At 44.0% G+C, this 24,079-nt stretch overlaps 1 protein-coding gene and 1 pseudogene across 1 annotated transcript in view; both read left to right on the top strand.

Moving 5' to 3' along the window:
- FUT10 (fucosyltransferase 10) overlaps positions 1-24,079 on the top strand; it is a 104,016-nt gene that overhangs the window by 21,087 nt on the left and 58,850 nt on the right. The window lies entirely within an intron of this gene.
- LOC134731059 (RNA-binding protein 4-like) lies at positions 2-23,770 on the top strand (annotated as a pseudogene).

Below are 24,079 nucleotides of genomic sequence, written 5' to 3'. Positions count from 1 at the left end.
GTGGAGCTCCCCTTGAAAACACTTTGACACCCCTGATTTCCTTTGCATTTGCTCTGTGGAAGGCCTGAGCATTTAGCAGACACAAAAAAGAAACAAGCCTGGCCGGGCATGGTGGCTTCTGAATTCTCTAACACCTATATCTCTGAAGGGTTGGATAAGGGATTATGATCTTCTAGTTGTGCTTTGAGATGAAGCAAAGTTAAATGTTGAGTTTAATTTCCCAAATTGTAACAGAAGCTTCTAGAAAGATTTCCGTTACATTCACAAAAAATATAGATAATATAATGGGCATTTATGTACCTATCGCATAGCTTAAGGCATAAAATATTACATGTATAATTGAAAATCTGTATGAGTCCCTCCCTGACCGATCCCATTTCCCTCCCTGATACTCTAGAGGGAATCATGATTGTGTGTGTGTGTGTGTGTGTGTTTGTGTAACAATCTAAGTATGTTATTTAGACATATAGGAGTTATATATACATGTGTGTTAAAGTTTTTTAAATGTTTAAAACTTTTTAAAAAGTTTTTTAAATGTTTAAATGTTTTAAACGTTGACCGTGGTACAACCACTTTAGATATTGGTTTGGCAATATCTAGTAAATGTGAATTCATACTTAGTAATTCCACTACTAAATTTATAACCGCATGAAATTTCACATATATACATGGATTGTTCATTATAGCATTGTTCATCATAAGTAAAGCTTTTAAAGTAACCTAAATGTCCAATAACAGAAAAATGATTAAATAAGTGTAATATATAAATTCAGTGGAATACTATGCAATGATGAAAATGAACTAGAGCTGTGAGCATGTAACTTTGATAAACCTCAAAACTAAGTTACAGATAGAAAGTTACATATAACACTACTCTACATTGTTTATGTTATTGTTAGAAATCTGTAGTAGAAATTTATTTAAGAATATGTGATGCTACTCTAGGGAAAACAAGTTGTACACACGTATACATACATAAGCACATGCCTACACATACACATATATATATATACACACACACACATATATATACACATATACATACACATATATACATGCATATATACACACGTATATACTGATATGGTTTGGCTGTGTCCCCACCCAAAATCTCATCTTGAATTGTAATCCCCATAATCCCCATGTGTCAAGGGTGGGACCAGGTGGAGGTAACTGGATCATCGGGCTGTTCCCCCATGCTGTTCTCATGATAGTGAGTGAGTCTAATGAGATCTGATGGTTTTATAAGCATCTGGCATTTCCCCTGCTGGCACTCACTCCATCCTGCTGCCCTGTGAAGAAAGTGCCTGTTTCTCCTTTGCCTTCTGCCGTGATTGTAGATTTCCTGAGGCCTCCCAAGCAATGCAGAACTGTGAGTCAATTAAACCTCTTTCCTTTATAAATTATCCAGTCTTGGGTATTTCTTCATAGCAGTATGAGAATGGACTAATACAATATACATATATATATATGTTCATACACATATACACGTATACACACATATATACACATATACACATGCACACACACATACACATATGTACACACATACATACACATTTATGCATACATACGCATATGCATATACATATGTACACACATATACATCTACATACATGCATATATGCATATATACACACATATACATACACATATACACATGCACATATATACACACATATATACACACATGTATACATGTACACATGTATATACATACATACACTTACATACATACACATACTGTAATTTATATATACATATACAGATTGAGCATCCTAAATCTGAAAAATTTGAAATCTGAAATGCCCCCGAATCCAAAACTTTCTGAGCACCAACATGATGTTCAAAAGAAGTGCTTATTGGAACATTTTGGATTTCAGAATTTCATATTTGGGATTCTCAATGGTATAATTCAGGTGTTCCAAATTAAAAAAAAATCCAAAATCTAAAAAACTCCTGGTCCCAAGCATTTCTGTTAAGAGATACTCAATCTGTATGTATGTACATGTATGTGTATACACACACACACACACACACACACACACCTCCTTTGTGTGTACTGTACTTTTTTTTTTTTTGCTCCTCTCTCCCTTCTCTGGAAGCATATAGAATCTTCTCTGTTTCACCAGTTTGGAAATTTAGTAATAACTGCTTTGGTGTGGGTCTGTCTCCTTTTACTGAAGTGGGAACGTAAATGTCTGGTTGCCAGGAAGCCTACAAAACAGTCTTTAACTTGGTGACTTTTTCAGGACTCACAGATCTACAGTCATGCACTTAATTTTGTCAGCACACTTAAGAGTTGGTTTTTCTGTCTGGGATGGACTTAATCTCCAACCAAATTCCAAGGAAACTTCTGGTTTGACCTTCTATACCTCAGATCCTGTTACTCTCCAGTGCCCAAAACTATCAGTGACTCTCATGGAGAACCAAATCTATGCTGTTTATTACCTTGGCATTCAAGGCTCTGTGTAATCTGACTCCAACCTACCTTCCAAGCTCAACCCCTCTGATTCTACCAACTAAACCTTACGTTCAAAAATCAAACTGGAATAGTCCCCATTTGAGGCATAAGTCAGAAATATTCCTAACTTAGCACCATTGTTCATATAGTTCTATGTCCTAGATAGTCCTTTTCGTATTTGTCCTGTCAGAATAATCTACTGAATACCTTCCATTTATTTGGCAATATAGATGAATAATATAGTTTCTGATGTCAAAGATTATTATCTTGAGAAAAAGATATGACCCAACTGTAATGCAGGGGCAAATGGTACGTGTACCACGAGAGAAAAGCCAACAAGTCTTTTTGGGGTTTCAAAGATAGGAGAGAGCACCTACTATTGGAAGGATCAAGAAAGGCTTCATAGGCCGGGCACAGTGGCTCATGCCTGTAATCCCAGCACTTTGGGAGGCCAAGGCGAGTGGATCACCTGAAGTCAGGAGTTCAAGACCAGCCTGGCCAACATGGTGAAACCCCGTCTCTACTAAAAATACTAAAAATAGCTGGGCCTGGTCATGCATCATGCCTATAATCCCAGCTACTTGGGAGGCTGAGGCAAGAGAATCACTTGAACTTGGGAGGTGGAGGTTGCAGTGAGCCGAGATTGCACCACTGCACTCCAGCCTGGGAGGCAGAGTGAGACCCTGTCTCAAAAAAAAAAAAAAAAAAGAAAAGCTTCATAACCCCTCCTTTAAAAAGTAAGAAATTTGAATTTGAGGTGGGCCTTGAAGGATATTGGGGTTGGATAATGTTGAGATTGGAGGATATTTCAGTATAAAGAACAGCATGAATGGAGGCATGGAGGAAAACAATTACAAGTAATATCTGAGGTACATCAAGCAGAGTGGTTGGCTATAGCTTAGTTCTGGGTAAGGGAAAGATAAAGATTGAAGGACATATTGGGACCAGAGCTTGGAGAACCTTCAATGTTGGCTTAAGATTTTTCCATCACATCATAGGATGGTGTTGAGGAGTCAGTCCCTGGAGTTAAAACCACCTTTTAAAAGTCAACTCAGGCCAGACGCGGCGGCTCACGCCTGTAATCCCAGCACTTTGCAAGGCTGGGGTGGGCGGATCACCTGAGGTCAGGAGTTTGAGACCAGCCTGGTTAACATGGTGAAACCCCGCTTCTAATAAAGATACAAAAATTAGCCAGGTGTGGTCGTGGGTGCCTGTAATCCCAGCTACTCAGTAGGCTGAGGCACAAGAATTGCTTAAACCTGGGAGGAGAAAGTTGCAGTGAGCCAAGATCGTGTCACTGCACTCCAGCCTGGGTGATAGAGTGAGACTCTGTCTCAAAAAAAAAAAAAAAAAAAAAAAATCAACTCGGATATAACACCTACAAACCATTCCTGATTCCTCTCCATCAGATAAAGCCCTTCTTCTCTCAATGCCCACAGAGCATTTTATATGTCCTTTATGTCATTTAATTGAGTACTATATATCAGGCACAGTGCCAATCATGAGGAATACAGAAGATAAATAAGGCAGCTATGGCATTTGGTCTTATACTGTATGACCTTCTCTTCCCTAGTACAGTGTAGAGTTCACGATAGACAACATCAATTCATCTTTGTTCCTCCTCCCACCCACTGTATATAGCGCACTGCTTTGTACACAGTAGGTGCTCAGAAGATATTCTTAGAGACTTAGAGTCTTTTTTTTAAGATGGAGTCTCATTCTGTCACCCAGGCTGGAGTACAGTGGCATGATCTCAGCTCACTGAAACCTCTGCCTCCCAGACTCAGGCGATTCTCCTGCCTCCGCCTCCTGAGTAGCTGGGATTATAGGAGTGCACCACCATGCCTGGCTAATTTTTGTGTTTTTAGAAGAGACAGGGTTTCACCATGTTGGCCAGGCTGGTCTTGAACTCCTGACCTCAAGTGATCCACCTGCCTCGGCCTCCCAAAGTGCTGGGATTACATGTGTGAGCCATCATGCCCTGCCAAGACTTAGAGTCTTTATGAATAGAGAGACCCATTCTAAACCCGAGAGTCTACCTTCTTTTTTGTAAAGGTGAGAGACTGAGGCTCAGGAGTGTTAGGGATGTGCCAAGATTGCAGTGGTTAGTACCATTGCAGTACACCAGTGGAGAACCAAGGTGTACTGACTCCTGACTGTGTGCTCCTTCACCTAGACCATATTTGTTTTTTGTTTGTTTTGGAGACAGGATCTCACTCTGTCGCTCAGGCTGGAATGCAGTGGCATGATCATAGCTCACTCCATCCTCCAACTCCTGGACTCAAATGTTGGTTTAAGACTTTCCATCACATCATAGGATAGTGTTGAGGAGTCACTGGAGTTAGAATAACCTTTTGAAGGACAAAAGGCTATTCCCTTTTGTCCTGCCTCAGCTTCCTGAGTAGCTGGGACTACAGGTGCTTGCTGCCATATCTGGCTAATAAAAAAAAATTTTTTTTTGTAGAGACGGGGGTCTCATAATGTTGTCCAGGCTGGTCTTGACATCCTGGGCTCAAGCAGTCTCTCTGCCTCACCCTCCCAAAGTATTGGGATTACAGGTGTGAGCCACTGTGCCTGGCCTAGACCATATTTGAATAGACACTCATGACCATAATTAAACCTGAATATTTGGGTCTTGGAATTGCCTAAGGTGCCTGGTTTTTAACAAACAGAATTAGAAATTCAATTTATTTATAAGGTCTATTGAGCAAAACAGAATGAAGACAACACACTCTTCTGTCTGAGTGTTCCAAATCCTAATTAAGTAGGTCAATTAAAACTGCAAATGGGATTCTGGGGCAGCAGTATTGAAAAAGAAAATGCTGAAAAAATGATGGAAGTATCAAAAGCTGACCTAATTAAGGATAAAGGAAACTCACAGGATTATGTGGCCTGGAAGCTTTTGCAAACATTTTACATTTTAAATTTTGTTTGTTACCTTTGTAACCGCCTTGTTTTTCCTTCTTCCTAGAGATGAATCATTTTCTGAATATAAACACGTTTCTGGAGGTACTAGTTAAAGACTTTAAGCAGTGAAATATGCGAATACTATGTCTGGTTTGAGTCTTTGAGAAATGCAAGGATTTAGCTACATTAACAATTCTCTAGCCACCACTGAAGGAGTTATTTTTTTTAGACTAGTTTATTGAAGTGAGGAGGAAAAGAATAAAGTTTTTTTTTTTCCCTTTGAGATGGAGTCTTGCCCCGTCGCCCAGGCTGGAGTGCAGTGGCACGATCTCGGCTCACTGCAAGCTCCACCTCCCGAGTTCACACCATTCTCCTGCCTCAGCCTCTCGAGTAGTTGGGACTACAGGCACCCGCCACCACACCTGGCTAATTTTTTGTATTTTTAGTAGAGACGGGTTTTCAGTGTGTTAGCCAGGATGGTCTCGATCTCCTGACCTCGTGATCCGCCCACCTCGGCCTCCCAAAGTGCTGGGATTACAGGCTTGAGCCACCGCGCCCGGCCTGGAATCACTGTTATAGTCCTCCATGACCCGATGTGGTAGAGAGCAGGTGTTCTGGTTGAAAAGGTCTCCCGAGCGATGAAGTATCTCTCCATACACCATCTATGGATGACGAATTCCCAGAGGCTTGTAATGAAATACATTAAGAAAAACTGAGAGCAGACCTAGTCGATGCTTCCTTTGTTTCAGAGGATGCTTCGGGATTTCTCAGTGCCTTCATGTGATCACGTATAATTAAAAAGAGAGGCACACCCAGGAGGGAGCCTGACTGTTCAGGCAGGGCCTCTCAAGGGTCAGACCTCTGCTGCAGTCCTCATTCTTCAATATCTAGTCAGTTTTTTCAGTTCACAAAGAATCAGTAAAACTTTAATGAACCGAATGGCATTGACCTACATAGGAGATTCATGCTTATAATAAAAAACCAACTTGTTGGTGTCTTTGCATGGGAACAGGAGTACTGATGTTTATTGTTCAGGGTACCTAGTCCTGATGATCAGGTTAGACAGAGAATGGCATTAGAATCATGAGGTTGCTTAGTGAGCTTAGAATTACAGTAAACACTTGAGCAATGGACCATCCAAGAAATGAGAAAGCCTCATTAGCTTCCTTTGTCCCTAACAAAGGAGCAGTAATAATGATCACTGTCATTAATTGGTACCTACTCTGTGCCAGGCGCTGTCCACGTATTTTTTTTTTTTTTTTGTAATAGGATCTTGCCTTGTCACCCAGGCTGGAGTGCAGTGGTGTGATATTGACTCATTGCAACTGCTGCCTCCTGTATTCGAGCGATTCTCGTGCCTCAGCCTCCTGAGTAGCTGGGACTACAGGTGTGCACCACCACACCTGGCTAATTTTTGTATTTTGAGTAGAGACTGCATTTCACCATGCTGGCCAGGCTGGTCTCGAATTCCTGACCTCAAGTCATCTACCCACCTCGGCCTCCCAAAGTGCTGGGATTACAGGCATGAGCTACCGCACCTGGCCACCAGTTGTATCTTTTTGCATTCCCCAGCTCAGACCCCTTCCCCACTGGAAGGCTGCCGTGGTCTTTCTGCTCTATACCCTTTCCTGGTTCCTCTTCTCCCTCCCTCTCCAGCTGCTTTCTGGAGCCTGTCAGAGTTGCAGTGAGGACAGGAAGGAGAATGAAGGCACAGGACATTTCTTAATTGGCTGGGTGGCTTTACGTCCTCTGAACCTGGCAGGTGGTTGGAGCCGGTGTCTTTGGGTGGGTCTGGTAGGTGATGCAAGTGAACTTTTTTTAATTCTGAGGTGGTTTCTGGCAGTTGAAATTTCCTTGCTGGACTTGTTGCTTTTATAGTTTCTTTTCCTAGGAAGCTGCATCTCTGCTGTGGGTAGTCATATGGGACAGCTTCCCAGCACCTGGCATTTTGCAGACCACAGCCAGCTTCTTTCTGCAGAGGTCTCTGGTCTCTATGTCCTCATGGTTACTTTGGAATCTTGATATCTGTCCTTTTAGTTCCATCTCAACATTCAGTTCTAGAATGGCTCTTTGGAGGGTCACCATTTGCCAGGCCTCTTCTGTGTTGGAGAAACACAGAAAAGGAACAAGTACAGTCCAACATGATTATATCACCATTGATGGGATAGCAACCTTGAAAGATTTCCTTATACCGCCACCCCTGGTCATCTTGTACTGGGTGTCTCCTAAGGCTTCATGAGTGACATATCTATGACCCATTCTCAGGAGTAGAGATTTCTGCTGATCTCATCCATTTCATGTTGATTCTTACTAGTTTTTTTCTCCAGAGGTTAGCTTTATTTTGGAAACTGTGTATTGAATGTAGATAGTAGGTAATTGTCATTTATAGTGTGCCAGATTTAAGACTTTTTTGGGAAGTGGCAAAGAAATGGGCTTAATTAGAGTGTTTGGCAGTAACAAAGTTGAACACAAAAATGAAGGTCATGGCTAGGCGCAATGGCTCACACCTGTAGTCCCAGCCCTTTGGGAGGCCAAGGCAGGCAGATTGCTTGAGCTCAGGAGTTTGAGACCAGCCTGGACAGTATGGCAAAACCCGGGCTCTACAGAAAATACAAAAATTAGCCAGGCATGGTGGTGCGTGCCTGTAGTCCCAGCTACTCTGGAGGCTGCAGTGGGAGGATTGCTTAAGCCTGGGAGGTGGAGGTTGCAGTGAGTCGAGATTGCACTACTGCACCCCAGCCTGGGCAACAGAATGAGAACCTATCTCAAAAAAAAAAAAAAAAAAAGATGAAGGTCATAACTGAACAATAGATTTTATATATATCTGCTCCAATAAGATACCTTGTTTAAAATAGACATCCATTTTTATTTAAATAAATAATAGTAATTATTATTATTTTTTGGGATGGAGGCTCACTCTGTCATCCAGGCTGGAATGCAGTGGCGTGATCTCAGCTCACTACAACCTCTGTCTCCTGGGTTCAAGTGATTCTCCTTCCTCAACTTCCTGAGTAGCTGGGATTACAGGCACACGCCACCACACCTGGCTAATTTTTGTATTTTTAGTAGAGACGGTGTTTCCCCATGTTGGCCAGGCTGATCTCAAACTCCTGACCTCAGGTGATCTACCTGCCTTGGCCTCCCAAAGTGCTGGGATTGCAGGTGTGAGCCACTGCGCCCGGCCCAAATAATTATTTTTACAGTATTTGACATAAAGTAATCCAGCCTGGGGGTTCTCTCAGGCTCCTCCAGTGACCCCACGTCATTCAAGTCCCTAGTCCTTATGGTAGCCTGCGAGCACACCCGTTCTGCCCATGCTTCTCCCTTACCGTCCTCCTTGTTCCTCCTCCCCATGCTGCTCTGCTCGCAGCCCTCAGACATGGAAGCATTTTCCAGCCCCAGAACCTTTCACTTGCCATTGCTCCAACTGGGGTGCATTTCTGGCTTACTCCTTTACACCGGTCAGATCTGTGCCCAGATGACATTTTCTCAAGGAGATCTCATCCTCTCCTTCTCTCTGACATAGTGCTTCCCTCCCTCACCACTCTGAGGACATAAACCCCTGCTGTATTTTCTTTCTTCATCACCCTTATCACTCCCTGAAGCCCTCTTACTCATTTGGTGACTGGTTTATCAGTTGTAGGAACAGGGACTTTGCTTTGTTCATTGCTATAGCCCTACTGCTTAGAACAGTGCCTGGCATATGGCAGGCCTCGGTAGACATTGTTTTTCTTTAAAAAAAAAAAAAAAAAAGCTTGTAGAAATGAGGTCTCACTGTGTTGCCAAAGCTAGTCTCAAACTCCTGGCCTGAAGTGCTTCTCCTGCCTCAACCTCCCAAAGTGTTGGGATTACAGGCATGAGTCCCCATGCCTGGCCAGTAGACATTGTTGAATAAATGATTGCATGCATGAAACTGGCCTAAACCTAGGCCTGATGTAGTGGCTCATGCCTGTAATCCCAGCATTTTGGGAGGCTGAGGAGGGTGGATCACTTGAGGTCAGGAGTTCGAGACCAGCTGGCCAAGATGGCAAAACCCCATCTCTACTAAAAATACAAAAAATTAGCCAGGCATGGTGGCAGGCATCTGTAGTCCCAGCTACTCAGGAGGCTGAGGTGCAAGAATCACTTGAACCCGGGAGGCAGAGGTTGCAGTGAGCCAAGATCGTGCCACTACACTCCAGCCTGGGTGACAGGCCAGACTTTGTCTCAAAAAAATAAATAAAATAAAGCTGAGAAATCAAAACATAGCACAGTAAGCATGTTATTTAGATATTTTTGAAGTATGAATACAGATGAAACACCTGAAAGCGTTGGAGCAGTGAGCTCTGGCCTGTGAAAATCGGGAGTAGGGATGAAGCAGGACACTGCTGTCTTATGTTATAGGCCTGAAAAAATGATTTCACTTTAAAGCTCTGTGCAGGTATTAATTTGATATAAGTGAAAATTTAACTAACAAAGACATTTTGTCTCAGGAGATAGTTATGCAGAAAGGTGGTAATAAAATTATTAATAAATGATGTAATTCCTAGGCTTCTTTGTTTTACAAGATAACTTTTGGGAAATTTTAATTATGTAAAGACATAATTCTTTCTTTCTTTTCTTTTTCATAGGCAGGTTCTGACTCTGTCATCTAGGCCACAGTGCAGTGGTGTGATCTTGGCTCACTGCACCTTCTGCTTCTCAGGCTCAACTGATCCCCCCATCTCAGCCTCCTGAGTAGCTGGGACTATAGGCACACACCACCACACCTGGCTAATTTTTGCATTTTATTAGAAATGGAGTCTTGCCATGTTGCTAAACATTATGGGGCTCACTAAAGCCTGTGTCCTTATACCAAACTAAATCTAGAAAAACCTTATGAACTTACACTTTTAGCTGGAAAGATTAAAAATCAAATATTAATATGTCATCTTTTCATGGAAGGAAATGAGTATTATAGCTATAGGAAATATTAATATCTTGCCAGGAATGGTGGCTCATGCCTATAATCCCAGCACTTTAGGAGGCCAAGGCGGGCAGATTGCTTGAGCCCAAGAGTTCGAGACCAGCCTGAGCAATACAGAGAGAACCACATCTCAAAAAAAAAAAAGTGGCTGAAAATCTGATAGCTTTTTTTTGGTTAAGAAGTGACAGATGAGGCCAGGTACAGTGGCTCATGCCTGTAATCCCAGCACTTTGGGAGGCTGAGGTGGGCGGATCACAAGGTCAGGAGATGGAGACCATCCTGGCTAACATGGTGAAACCCCATCTGTAACTAAAAAAATAATTAGCTGGGTGTGGTGGCAGGCGCCTGTAGTCCCAGCTGTTCGGGAGGCTGAGGCGGGAGAATGGTGTGAACCCCGGAGGTGGAGCTTGCAGTGAGCTAAGATCGCACCACTGCACTCCAGCCTGGGCGACAGAGCAAGACTCTGTCCCCCCCCAAAAAAAAAAGAAAAAGAAAGAAAAAGAAGTGACACATGAGGCCTGGCGTGGTGGCTCATGCCTGCAATCCCAGCACTCTGGGAGGCTGAGGCGGGCAGATCACAAGGTCAGGAGTTCGAGATAAGCCTGGCCAAAATGGTGAAACCCATCTCTACTAAACAAAAAACAAAAAACAGAAAAACAAAAATTAGCCGGGCATGGTGGCACGCGCCTGTAATCCCAGCTACTCAGGAGGCTGAGGCAGGCGAATCGCTTGAATCCAGGAGGCGGAGGTTGCAGTGAGCCAAGATCGTGCCACTGCACTCAAGCCTGGGTGACAGAGCAAGACTCCATCTCAAAAAAGAAAAAAAATAGAAGTGACAGGTGCCCAAACCTAAGCACTTCCCCTCTGGCTGGCATTGGGAGGCAGGGCACAGATTTCACTACTGCAGCTACAGCAATTGAGGCCTTTGGAAATGATGGCCCCCATCCAGGTCTAGGCATATTCTCCGACCCACAGAAATCCTCTGAGATGTGGTGCAGCTCCATTCTGCAGAGCAGACAACTATATCTCTCATAGGCATGCAGAATAAAACCATGTAGCTTTAACTGTGTTTTTCTTTGCTCTCAAAAATTAAAACAAGGCTGGGTGCAGTGGCTCGTGCCTGTAATCCCAGCACTTTGGGAGGCCGAGGAGGGCAGATCGGTTGAGCTCTCGAGTTTGAGGCCAGCCTGGGCAACATATGGAAACCCCATCACTACAAAAAATACAAAAATTAGCTGGGCATGGTGGTGCACACCTATAGTCCTGGTTATTCCAGAGGCTGAGGTGGGAGGATTGCTTGAGCCTGGGAGGCAGAGGTTACAGTGAGCCAAGATTGTACCATTGCACTCCAGCCTGGTCAATAGAGCCAGACCTTGTCTCAAAAAAAAAAAAAAAAAAAGGCAGGAAAAAATATTAAAACAACTTAAACTTGCATTTTTTTTTTTTTTGAGATGGAGTCTTGCTCTGTTGTCCAGGCTGGAGTGCAGTGGCATGATCTCGGCTCACTGCAACCTCTGCTTCCCGGGTTCAAGCGATTCTCCTGCCTTAGCCTCCTGAGTAGCTGAGATTACAGGCGTGCACCACCATGCCGGGCTAATTTTTGTATTTTTAGTAGAGATGGGGTTTCACCATGTTGGCCAGGCTGGTCTCGAATTCCTGACCTCAGGTGATCCACCCACCTCGGCCTCCCAAAGTGCTGGGATTACAGGCGTGAGCCACTGTGCCCGGTCAGAACCATTTATTTATATATATTTTATTTTACAAATTTTACAGTCGTAGTTTGATATACCTTATCTAGATTGTTCTAGGGCACAGATTCGAGTCCCCTGGCCTTTGAGGAATGTGAGTGCCAGAGAGTCACTTGCCCACTGTTGAGAACCAGTGTCTATTTCTCAACCAGCTTTGTGTTATATACTTTTTGCATATGTTGGAACTCCCTTGAAATATTAAAAATTTTGCTTACTAGTGAAAAAAATGACCCCTCAGAAGGAAGTCAACTACATGTACTGATCATGGAAACGAAGACAAAAGTCAAGTGTTTTAAAATAGCAGTTTATTAGGCAGCAGATAGCAATGTAAATAGATTAAATTGTAGAACATTGGACTAACTTGATGGTTTGCATCTGTGTGAAGTGGTTCACGTGACTCCATTTTTTTGAAGAAATCATATGCTGTAATAGTTATGATTTGGGATAATTTGAGGGTGTCTCAGGAGGTATCCCTTGCTACTGTCAGAGTCTGTGCTTTATTCATTTATACAACTGGCATCTAAAAACCTATTATGGATTAGGTGCAGGGGGTTATAGTGGCAAAGAAAACAAGCTCTGCCTTCATGGAGCTTATGAGATATGTACACAGCATGCCACCAGACAGGGATGAGCATTTTGACTTTAATTAATTAATTAATTAGTTTTTTGAGAGAGGGTCTTGCTCAGTTGCCCAGACTGGAGTGCTGTGACATGATCATAGCTCACTGCAGGCTGGAACTCCCAGGCTCAAGAAATCTTCCCACCCCAGCCTCCTGAGTAGTTAGGACTATAGGCGCATGCCACCATGCCTGGCTAATTTTTAATTTTTCACAGAGACATGGTCTCAATATGTTACCCAGGCTGGTTTTGAACTCCTGAGCTCAAGTGATCCTCCTGCCTCAGCCTCCCAAAGTGCTGGGATTACAGGTATGAGCCATCAGGTTCTGTCGCATTTTGACTTTAGACAGAGTGATCAGGGAGGCCTCTCTGAGGACCTAACATTTGAGGCAGAGACTTGAAGAGGAAGCAGTTTGAAGGTGAAAGGAAGAGAAAGAAGGCAGCATGAGATGAGATTTGAATGGGAGTCAGGAGCCAGGCCATCAGGGTTTCATCAGACAGAGTGGGAAATTTGGATATATTCTTTTTCGTTTTTTGCTTTTTTTGAGACAGAGTCTCACTCTGTCACCCAGGCTGGAATGCAGTGGCGCGATCTTGGCTCACTGCAACCTCCGCCCTCTGAGTTCAAGCAGTTCTCCTGCCTCAGCCTCCCAAGTAGTTGGGATTACAGGTGCCTGCCACTGTACCTGACTAATTTTTTGTATTTTTAGTCGAGACAGGGTTTCACCATCTTTGCCAGGCTGGTCTTGAATTCCTGACCATGTGATCCACCCACCTCCGCCTCCCAAAGTGCTGGGATTACAGGCATAAGCCACCGCGCCTGGCCGAAGTTAGGATATATTCTAAGGGCCTTGGGAAAATATCAGGAGGTTTTAAGCAGGGGTGATATGATCTGATTTTTATTTTGTTTGATTCTGATTTATGCTTTAAAAAGATCCCTCTGACTTTCCCACGGAGAACCGATTAGAACAGGAACATGGAAACCACACAGTTTCTTTCTTTCTTTTTTGAGACTAAGTCTTACTCTGTTGTTCAGGCTGGAGTGCATTGGCATGATCTCGGCTCACTGCAACCTCCGCCTCCCAGATTCAAGCGATTCTCCTGCCTCAGCCTCTCGAGTAGCTGGGATTACAGGCACACGCCACCATGCCCGGCTAATTTTTTGTATTAGTAGAGATGGGGCTTCACCATGTTGGCCAGGCTGGTCTTGAACTCCTGACCTGAAGTGATCCACCCACCTTGGCCTCCCAAAGTGCTGGGATTACAGGCGTGAGCCACCACTCCCAGCTGCAAAACACAGTTTCTATTCAATAAGTGGAAATGATGGTGTCCTGGATTAGGTTGAGATGCAGAACAGAAGGAAGTGGTAGCTTTGAGATGTGATTTGAAGATAGATACTATGTATTTTTTGTGGGTGATATGGTTTGACTGTGTCTCCACCCAAATCTCATCTTGAATTGTAGCTCCCATAATTCCCACGTGTTGTGGAAAAGACCCAGTGGGAGATAATTGAGTCATAGGAGCGGTTTCCCCCAGACTGTTCACATGGTAGTGAATAAATCTCACAAGATCTGATGATTTTATAAGGGCTCTCATTCTCTCTTGTCTGCTTCCCCTTTCGCTCGGCTGTCCTTCACCCCTTTCACTTGGCTGTCATTCCCTTGCCTGCCACCATATAAGACATGCCTTTCGCCTTCCACCACGATTGTGAGGCCTCCCCAGCCATGTGGAACTGTGAGTCTATTAAACCTCTTTTTCTTTATAAATTACCCAGTCTCGAGTTTGTCTTCATTAGCAGTGTGAAAACAGACTAGTACAGTGTGGGGGAGGAACAAGGTCTTGCTCTGTTATCCAGTCTGGAGTGCAATGGTGCAAACAATGCTCACTGCAGTTTCAACCTCCTGTGCTCAAGCAATCCTCCTGCCTCAGCCTCCTGAGTGGTGGATGCCTGGGACTACAGGCATGCGCCACCGCACCTGGCTAATTTTTAATTTTTTTTGTAGAGACAGGGTCTCCCTATGTTGCCCAGGTTGGTCTTGAACTCCTGGGCTCAAACGATCCACCTACCTTGGCCTCCCACAGTACTGGGATTACAGGCATGGGCCACTGCATCTGGCCAGAATCTATGTCTTGCTGATGGCTTAATGGTATCTGTTTTCATATATACAGGTGTATATATGTACTAAAGAATAATTAACTGTGCTTATTTATTTAACCCCTTGACTTTTCAGACGCTTTGTTCAACCTCATGTTATCAATTTAACACAACTGTGATGCATAAAAAACCTAAATGCAATTATTCATTTCCTTCCTGATGGGTATAAAAACGTCAGTAAATTATTGATCACAAAATATTTTGCTTCCATAGGCATATAAATATTTAATCCTTAAGGTAATTGACATCTACATATTTTACCTTCCTGAGTACAGGTGTCTAAATTTGACATCAGATCATTGATAACTATATATTTTGGTTGCATGTGAGGACCAGTGAAAAAATTTAAGTGTGCAACTGGTAGGCAGTCATATAATTCACAGCCCAAAACTTTATATCTAGAAATGTAAATACAAATTCCTTAGACTCCTTTTTTTTTTTTTTCTCTTTTTTGAGATGGAGTCTCACTCTGTCACCTAGGCTGGAGTGCAGCGGATGATCTTGGCTTACTGCAACCTCTGCCTCCCCTGTTCAAGTGATTCTCCTGCCTCAGCCTCCCAAGTAGCTGGGACTACAGGCATGCGCCACAATGCCCAGCTAATTTTTGTGTTTTTAATAGAGACAGAGTTTCACACTGTTGGCCAGGCTGGTCTCAAACTCCTAACCTCAAGTGATCCTTCTGCCTCAGGCTCCCACAGTGCTGGGATTACAGGTGTGAGCCACCATGCCCTGCCTTCAGACTCCTTTTTTAACTGATGAAGCCATTTAATCAGTAAATCTAGTAGAAAAACATCCAGAGGCATTTATATGGTTTTTTTTCCCCCTCCAATAAAAGTGTCTTGAAAGCTGTCAGTCTGCTTTTTTTTTTTTTTTTTTTTTAATTTGTTATTTTAACTGAGCCTCTGCTCTGTGACTGATGCTTCAGTTCTCTCTGTCTTAGCCAGGGGAGTTCAAGCTCCATTATGGGTACAGTGCTAGGGAAGCAAGAGTGAGGGGGAAGGGAAGTGATGCTGGAAAGGAAGAAAAAGGATGTAATGCACTCGCATGTTCATCATAGCACTGTTCACAAGAGCAAAGACGTGGAATCAATCCAAGTGCCCATCAATGGAGGACTGGATAAAGAAAATCTTCATATACACCGTGGAATACTACACAGCCATAAAAAATAGCAAAATCATGTCCTCCGCAGCAACATGAATGCAGCTGCAGCTGGAGGCCATTATCCTAAGCGAATTAGAATTAACGCAGGAGCAGATACCGCATGTTCTCTCTTATAAGTGGTAACTCAACATAGGGTACCCAGGGACATAAAGATGGCAACATTAGACACTGGGGACTACTAGAGTGGAGAAGGAGGGAGGGGGGCAAAGGTTGAAAAGCTGTTGGGTACTGTGCTCAGTACCTGGGTAACGAGATCATTCATACCCTAAACTTCAGCATCATGCACATGGACATCCTGATTCTAAAATAAAAGTTGAAAAAAACTGGCCGCTATTTTAGCGTTTTGTCAGAAGCGTCCATGCTGCGAGGAGGAGGCCCTGCTGATTTCTGTGCTAGCTGTGGTCAGGATGGTGAAGCTGTTCATCGGAAACATGCCCTGGGAGGCTACAGAGCGGGAGATTCGCTCACTCTTCTAGCAGTATGGGAAGGTGCTGGAATGTGGCATCATTAAGAATTATGGCTTTGTGCACATAGAAGACAGAACTGCAGAGGAAGATGCCATACGCAACCTGCACCATCACAAGCTTTATGGGGTAAACATCAGTGTGGAAGCCAGCACGAATAAGAGCAAAACCTCAACCAAGCTGCACATCGGCAACATCAGTCCCACCTGTACCAATAAGGAGCTTCCAGCCAAGTTTGAGGAGTATGGTCCAGATGGTCGTTGAATGTGACATCGTGAAAGATGATGCCTTCTTTCACATGGAGCGGGCAGAGGATGCAGTGGAGGCCATCAGGGGCCTTGATAACACAGTTTCACAGTGGGATGTGTGTGGGCTGAAATTCCGAGCTGTGGTTGTGCATGAGAATACACCCTTCGTGGTACCCAGTCTCTGGGACGTTCTCGGCTTGGTGCGTTCAGTCCCTCAGGAACCGTGGACCTTAATTTACCTTGCTAAGTTGAGACCTTGTCTTCCTTTCCTTTCCTCTCCTGCCCATTTTCCTGTTCTTCTGTCCTTCAGTACTTCTGTAGCTTCCCATTCATGTTCTGTTCTCCCAGCAGGCCTCATTGTGTGCAGAAACTGTGGTGGGAGCTGTGCTGTCTCCTTCCTGCCTCCTGCGGCTGTTGGATTTGGGAATGACTGTGGCAAGAGTCTCGCTGCCCCTGGGTCTTTTTTTGGTCCAAAGGCTAGACCTATAGAGTTGATCACTTTTTTTTTTCTCTCCGGTGAAATAAATGGTTTTTCAACTTAAAAAAAAAGTTGAAAAAAATTATATAAAAACAAAATTAGGCCGGGTATGGTGGCTCAGGTTTGTAATTCCAGCACTTTGGGAGGCCGAGGTGGGTAGATCACCTGAGGTCAGGAGTACGAGACCAGCCTGGCCAACATGGTGAAACCCCATCTCTACTAAAAATACAAAAATTGTCCAGGAGTGGTGGCACATACCTGTAATCCCATCTACTCAGGTGGCCGAGGCAGGAGAATTGCATGAACCAGGAGACAGAGGTTGCAGTGAGCCAAGATCATGACACTGCACTCTAGCCTGGGTGACAGGGTAAGACTCTGTCTCAGAAAAAGAAAAAAAAGTTGCCTGGGCGCGGTGGCTCATGCCTGTAATCTCAGCCCTTTGGGGGGCTGAGGTGGGCAGATCATAAAGTCAGGAGTTCGAGACCAGCCTGGCCAATATGGTGAAACCCCGTCTCTACTAAAAATACAAAAATTAGCCAGGTGCGGTGGTGTGTGCCTGTAGTCCCAGCTACTCGGGAGGCTGAGGCAGAAGAATCACTTGAACCCGGGAGGTGGCAGTTGCAGTGAGCCGAGATCATGCCACTGCCCTCCAGCCTGGGTGACAGAGCAAGACTCCATCTCAAAAAAAAAAAATTAAATTAAAAACTAAATAAAATTAAGCAAGATATGAATAAATTATGAGTAAAATATTAAAAGAAAAAAGCATGTAGATGGCAGTTTCACCAGGAAGCATAGTCATGAGAAGTCTCTGGAAAGGAAACATGTCTTGGATGGGGAGGAATGAATAAGAAAATATTTTTCAGTTACTCCCTGTCTCCTTCCTGTTGTTGATTGATCAAAGTTTGCCCCAGCACTCTGGGTCATGTTATTTTGTTCCTTGGACAGCCACTGGGAAAACTAGAGCCAGTGACAGCATCCGCACCACTAGCCAGTGAGCCAGTGCACCTGCACCTGTGCCCAGCCAGCCTCTTGTTATCTGGTGGCAGTGGCAGGGAAGACCCCAGGAGGCAACAAGGCCCTGTGAGGCGATGTGGGAGTCCTCGGGGAGCGAGGAGCTGCCCTGCAGTGGCTTTAGCAGGGGTGGAGGTGCACATCAGTGAGCCTCGCTCTAGGGAGGGTTGGAACCTCCTCTCTGGGGCCATAGCTGATTCCAGGTGGTCCTCCTGGAGTCATCAGCAGCACTGAACCGAAAGCCGAGGTCTGGTGCCCTGCTAAGGGGCTGTCTCCAGTTCTACAGTGGGGCACGAGTGATCATGGGAAGGGGTAAAAAGGTAATAGCTTTTATGCTTATTTGGTTTGTTTTTAAAGAACCCACAGAGCTGTGTTAAACACTAGGTCCTAAGTAGCAGGGTCATGAAAGAGGAATCAGTAGTGGCCTTCCCATTAGCTTGCCTTTCCATCATGCCCTCTGGGACTTCCTTTCTGTCCTACACTTTGGGAATATGGGAGTGGGAGGGGTGCCTTGGTGGGGGATGGAAAGAAAAAGCTAGGAAGAGCAAAGACAAGATGAATAAGAGAATCAGATTCAAGAGGGTCCTGCAAGTAAAATGCTTAATGTGGACCTGCTGCAGGGCAACTTTTGCTTTTTTGTTTTTGAGATGGAGTGTTGCTCTGTTGCCCAGGCTGGAGTGCAGTGGTGTGATCTTGGCTCACTGCAACCTCTGCCTCCCAAGTTCAAGCGATTCTCCTGCGTCAGCCTCCCGAGTAGCTGGGATTACAGGCATGCGCTACCACACTCAGCTAATTTTTGTATTTTTAGTAGAGACAGGTTTCACCATGTTGGCCAGGCTGGTATCGATCTTCTGACCTCATGATCTGCCTGCCTCGGCCTCCCAAAGTGCTGGGATTACAGGCATGAGCCGCTGCACCCGGCTTTTTTTTTTTTTTCTGACAGTGTCTTGCTCTGTTGCCCAGGCTAGAGTGCAGTGACACAATCTCAGCTCACTGCAGCTTACACCTCCTAGGCCCAAGCGATCCTCCCACTTCAGCCTCCCGAGTACCTGGGACCACAGGTCCGTACCACCATGCCTAGTTAATTTTTTAAATTTAGTTTTTTTTTTTTTTCCCGAGACTGAATCTTGCTCTGTCACCCAGGTTGGAGTGCAGTGGTGCTATCTTGGCTCACTGCAATCTTTGCCTCCTGAGTTCAGGTGATTCTCCTGCCTCAGCCTCCCAAGTAGCTGGGATTACAGGTACCTGCCACCACGCCTGGTTAGTTTTTCAATTTTTTTTTTTTTTTGAGACGAAGTCTCACTCTATCGCCCAGGCTGGAGTGCAGTGGCACAATCTCCACTCACTGCAAACTCTGCCTCTCTGGTTCATGCCATTCTCCTGCCTCAGCCTCCTGAATAGCTGGGACTACAGGCGCCCGCCACTGCGCCTGGCTAATTTTTTGTATTTTTAGTAGAGATGGGGTTTCACCGTGTTAGCCAGGATGATCTTGAACTCCTGACCTCAGGTGATCCACCTGCCTCGTCCTGCCAAAGTGCTGGGATTACAGGCATGAGCCACTGCGCCCAGCCTCACATTTAGTTTTTGTAGAGATAAGGTCTTCCTATGTTGCCCAGACTCTGCAGGGCTATTTTTGAAAATAATGATTAATGAATGATTTTTTTTTTTGAGACTGAATCTCACTCCGTTGCCCAAGGTGAAGTGCAGTGTTGTGATCTTGGCTCACTGCAATCTCTGCCTCCTGGGTTCAAGTGGTTCTCCTGCATCAGCCTCCCGAGTAGCTGGGATTACAGATGTGTGCCACCGTGCCCGGTTAATTTTTGTATTTTTGGTAGAGATGGAGTTTTGCCATGGTGGTCAGGCTGGTCTTGAACTCCTGACCTCAGGTGTTCTACTCGCCTCGGCCTCCCAAAGTGCTGGTATTACAGGTGTGAGTCACTGTGCCTGGCCTCAATGAATGATTTTAAGTACTTCTATATGCTACAAGGAAATTTATCAAAATTTAAAGGAGCAGTGCAAATTTCCTTTGAAGAGCTTACTTAGACCTTGGTTATTTTATCATCCTGAAAATTCCTTTATAATAAAAAATGCATGTGGAATTAGTTAACATATTTTAATACATCTTTTTGATAGCTAAATATTTCTATTTGGTTGCACATTTTAATGTATTCTAGCACTATAATGTTTAGTATATTCAGGCCTTTATATAAGCAGCATATTTGGGCTTTCTGTATAGCAGGTACTCTGATGTGGAAAGAGCATTGATTTGGAAGTCAGAATATCTAGGTTTGAGATCCAGCTCTAATACTAGTCATGTAACTGTGAACAATTCACATAACCAATCTAGCATTCCCAAATCTAAATGTACATGTGAATCACCTGGAAAAATTAAAAGAGACAGCATTTTGTTTCTTACCCATACCAATAGGAATGAGGCCTGGGAACTTGTGTTGTTTTTTATTTTTACTTTTTATTTTACTTTTTTTTTTTTTTTTGAGACAGAGTCTTGCTCTTGTTGCCCAGGTTGGAGTGCAGTGGTGCGATCTTGGCTCAGTGGAACCTCCACCTCCCAGGTTCAAGCAGTTCTCCTGCCTCAGCCTCCCGAGTAGCTGGGATTACAGGTGCCCACCACGCCTGGCTAATTTTTGTGTTTTTAGTAGAGATGGGGTTTCACCATGTTGACCAGGCTGGTCTTGAACTCCAGACCTCATGTGATCTGCCCACCTCGGCCTCCCAAAGTGCTGGGATTACAGGCGTGAGCCACCATGCCTAGCTGTATTTTACTTTTTAAATAGAGACAGGGTCTCACTATGTTGCTCAGGCTGGTCTCATACTCCTAGGCTCAAGAAATCTGCCCACTTCAGCCTCCAAAGTGCTAGGATTATAGGCATAAGCCACTGTGCCAGGTCCCCAAATTTGTGCTCTTTATGAAGCTTCCCAGGAGATAATGGTGTGGTCCCTCAGAGGGAATGTGTTGGGGACAGCTCCTAGAAGATCTCTTAAGTGGTTTCCACTGCTAATATTTATGACTAAATATAAAATCTCTAAGTTTCATCCTGGCAATTTGTAGATGTATCTTTGGTTTTATCTCTTGTTATTGCTCATATATGCCTATTATTTATTTGGTGTTAGCCTTGATTGGTAAAAAAAAATCCAATTACAGCATTATGCCTTTGGGAATATATAATCATCTTTAATACATCAGCCCTGTAACAAAGTTTCCAAGAATGTTTTGTGTTGAAATTGGAAAACTGTTTGTAATCAAGAATGTGACTTTTGATGATTCCTTCAAAGGAATTATGCAATTAGGGTATTCTTTTTTTTTTTTTTTTTTTTTTTGAGACAGGGTCTTGCTCTGTTGCCCAGGCTGGAGTCCAGGGGCTCAGTTTCAGCTCACTGCAACCTCTGCCTCCCAGGTTCAAGCAATTCTTGTGCCTCAACCTCCCAAGTAGCTGGGACTACAGGTACGTGCCACTGTGCCTGGCTAATTTTTGTATTTTTTGGTAGACACTGGGTCTCACCATATTGGCCAGGCTGGTCTTTAACTCCTGGCCTCAAGTGATCCGCCTGCCTTGGCTCCCCAAAGTGCTGGGATTACAGGTGTGAGCCACCGTGCCTGGCCAACTAGGGTATACTTTTAGCCACATGGGCATGATTAGCCTTTGAGGAGCACTTAATTATTTGACTAATATGGCATCTGGTGATATCTGAAAGTGTCAAAATGAGTGGTCTCTGCTTAGAATAAGATACTTAGCTGATGCTGAGCAAAAGCATGGATCCAGGAGGGATGACTTTGAAATCCTTCTCTACCGTCTCTACCCAGGCCCACACAGACCCACAATGCACACTTTCCAAGGGTAAGGGTGCATGTTGCCATAAAACCGTAAAACTCTTGAGGCTGAGGGGGCTCTGGGGTCATCTGAGTTAGTGTCTGCCACAGTATACAGGTGTTCCTAGTTTTCTTTAAAACGATGTCTTTGGCCAGGTGCGGTGGCTCACGCCTGTAATCCCAACACTTTGGGAGGCCGAGGCGGGTGGATCACCTGAGGTTGGGAGTTCGAGACCAGCCTGACCAACATGGAGAAACCCCATCTCTACTAAAAATACAGAATTAGCTGAGCATGGTGGCGCATGCCTGTAATCCCAGCTACTCGGGAGGCTAAGGCAGGCTAAAGCAGGAGAATTGCTTGAACCCAGGAAGTGGAGGTTGTGGTGAGCCAAGATCCCACCATTGCACTCCAGTCTGGGCAATAAGAGCACAACTCTGTCTCAAAATACAAAAATAAATAAATAAAGCGATGTCTTTAAATTTTCTCTGTGAGCAATAAGTGTAAAACTCCTGGTTTTTCTCAAGTCTTTGACACATGATTGGCTTGGGTGGTCCATATTCCCTTTTTTCTCAAGGTAACTAAACACTAGTTTTTATTTTCATACATGATGTTCAGCAGTTTGCAACCTTCCTAGTCAAATTGTCCCATAGTTTGAAGCAAAGGCAAATGATCACACTCTAAATTCCCAGGTTTCCTTTCAGCCTCTAAATTTGGTTTTCCTAGCACTCCCTGATTAAGTCACCAAAAGATTGAGAGGAGTTGAAGGCATAAAGATGAAAGGACCATTTTTGATTTTTGGGGCAACCAAGTTACTTTGGCTTTTGCTCATCCTGTAACGTTGATCTCCCTGGCCAGTGCTCTGTCTTTCAAGGGTAATAATGACATTTGGCACCAGGACATCATAATGCTCATACAAGTCGTAGGTTTTCTCAGTCATAGCCTGGGTGTAAAATGGGGGTTGGTAATGGCGTTGGTGGAGTAGAGGGTGGTGAGTTTTGGCACATGGGAAAGTTTGCTAGGCTTACATATAAACTGGAGTCTTTCTTTTTTTTTTTTTTGAGATGGAGTCTCACTCTGTCATCCAGGCTAGGGTGCAATGGTGCAATCTTGGCTCACTGCACCCTCTGCCTCCTGGGTTCAAGTGATTCTTTTGCTTCACTCTCCCGAGTAGCTGGGACTACAGGTGCCCACCACCATGCCCAGCTAATTTTTGTATTTTTAGTAGGGATAGGGTTTCACCATGTTGGCCAGGCTGGCCTCAAACTCCTGGCCTCAAGTGATCCGCCCATCTCGACTTCCCAAAGTGCTGGGATTACAGGTGTGAGTCACCATGCCCGGCCCATTTTTTTTTTCATTTTTGTTAAGATCAAGTGTTTCTCCTCATTGTTGGTTGCATGCACCCATACCTCCTGTACCTTTTCTTGCTCAGCTTTTTGTTACTGTCTCTTCCTCCCCTTCCTCCATCTGCCCTCCCCCTCAATTGCTTCATGCATTTCTGCCATGAATTATAGAAAGTACATATCTTCTTTGTAATACCCCACATGCTCTATTTTATACTGTATTATTCCTTGGAAGAAAGAAGCCAAAGTTGATTTTACGTTAGTCAAACAATGATTACATACTCAGTTTGACAGAAACAACTTTTGTCTTTATGCACAACGGCAGATCTAATTTTATACATTTCTATACTTTGCAGAGATAATAGTGACTTTTTTGGCAGGGAGAGGGGTGATGTGAGGCATGTCATAACTAAACTCTGTACCCTGAATTGCTTGAGAAACTGGAGTAATGGAAAGACCTTGGGTCCGAGAGTACTGCAGTAAATATTGGGCTGAATTCATCTCCACCACATGTTAGATCTCTGACATTGGCATCATTACTTAATATCTTTAAGCTTCTTTTCTTATTTGTAAAATGAAAATAGAAAACCATTTTCTTTAGGGTTTTTGTAAGGTTTGAGTATAATTCATGTAAAGTACACAACATATTGCCTGGGGCAGGGTGGATGCCCAGTAAGTTGTATCCTGTGACTTAGCATCATGCATTTGTT

This window comes from Pan paniscus, chromosome 7 (genome assembly GCF_029289425.2).
Source record: "Pan paniscus chromosome 7, NHGRI_mPanPan1-v2.0_pri, whole genome shotgun sequence".
In the NCBI taxonomy this organism is placed as follows: domain Eukaryota; kingdom Metazoa; phylum Chordata; class Mammalia; order Primates; family Hominidae; genus Pan; species Pan paniscus.
This window is presented reverse-complemented; position numbering and strand designations above follow the sequence as displayed.